Below are 1803 nucleotides of genomic sequence, written 5' to 3' on the forward strand. Positions count from 1 at the left end.
ACCAGGTTGGTCGTATGGACTATAAGGTTGTTGAGGAGATATAACCAATGGATCAAAAAGCAGATTCAGAGGGAATAAAACAAACCTCTGTGGAATCTCAATAGTTTCTGGATCAGATTCCTAAGATGATGATGAGCCTCGAGGTGGAGGAAAAGAAGCAAGGGGTTGGATGCTTGGGATAATTCCAAGTTCAAGACCTTGGGCTTCAAGTGACTATGAAAACTCAGGATGAAATCCTTGTGATGACCCTTCAATATCAACTGATGAAGGGGAAATGTAAGGTGAACCCTGTGGTTCATCCACAATGAACTTTTTCTCAAAAATAATAAAAGGGGTGGTTGATTTGAGCCTACAATTTAAAATCTACCATAAATGAGCTAATATGAGGCCAAGGATAACTACATGTGTAAGCCATGTTATCATGGGAAATTTAATTTTAGAACTTAAAACAAGAAATAAATAAAAAGGGTGTACTAGGCAAGAGGGTTTACCAAGTATCTATGAAACATTATATACACCTTAGCCAAAACCAAGGATTTAACATACGATGGCCGATCTCCTTGAATGTTGTGTTAGGTGTATCAGGTTTACAAGGCGACTGACTCGGTTACATATGGCTAAAGGATAGCAACCTAATGGGGTCTCCAAATATATACTCAACGGTACGCGGAGCACAAGTTCGTGTTAACGCTGTCTAATGCATAACCGTTTGGTGAGAGTGTTCCCATATACTTGCCATACTAGAGTGCATCCCGATATACCCTAGAGTACTGGAGAACCTTTGATATACTTCTGTGCTGGAACAATATTTCACCCTCGAGATATAATGCAAGAAGTTAACGACAACTGTCAGGTTTATAGACGCTAAAACATGTCTCTAGCCTAGACTTCTAATTGTTTGTGTTAAGTTCTAACAGCTCCTTAGATAAATTCAGTAAATTTTAAAGTTTTTCTTGAATTAGGTTTCAAAGTTGGGCTCAAGCAATGTCACCTGAATCCTAGTATGTAACTATATGAGAAAAAGGAAACCTTTCATTTCAATGAATTCTATACTAACGAGGGAAGAGAGTACAAGTAATTAATGCATCAAACAATATGCCTCCTCTAACTTTTCCAAATCCAAAATGTAAGAGCAAAACTAAACTTCACTTTCACTAATGAGAATGCAATCTATTGAAAGCAAAAAATGATATTCATTTCACTAACATGCACTTTTTCTTATATGATTCTCTTTGATTTTTAGATGTCTATATACAACTAATCTTCAATTAAAGCAAAAATGAATATTTTGTTCCAAAATTCTCCTAAATGCAACAAGACACTAATCAAAATAACACCAAATTCAAAGCACTTCAACAAAAATATCTTTCACTTTCTCTTTCAAATAGGTAATAAAAGAAGTTCATTCCAATTTGCAAACCAAACAATGTGATCTATGTTTGATAAGCAACAAAGATGGATTTCAAATGCAAAATGACCTAATACACATGAAAAACAACTTTGCACAAGACAAACTGAAATCAATGCAAGTCAATGTTTCAAGCGATTTTACCAAATGAACAGACCCAATCACTAGCAAACCAGAGACTCAAAGACACTTACAAGTGACAAGAGGCAACCAATTGACCTACAAACCCTAAAATCAATCAAATTGCACTCATATACTTGAAAGTTAATGTTAGGGTCCCACCCTAACCCCCTTATTTATGTAATAGGATCGAGTCATAGTTATAGTTAAGTAAAGAGTCAATAAAGCCCATATTAATAATTGTAAGTGGTTAACCCGCATTTAATGACGGGACC

Source organism: Pinus tabuliformis, chromosome 3_1 (genome assembly GCF_031772625.1).
Source record: "Pinus tabuliformis cultivar Carrire ecotype Pingquan chromosome 3_1, CPIR1, whole genome shotgun sequence".
In the NCBI taxonomy this organism is placed as follows: Eukaryota; Viridiplantae; Streptophyta; class Pinopsida; order Pinales; family Pinaceae; genus Pinus; species Pinus tabuliformis.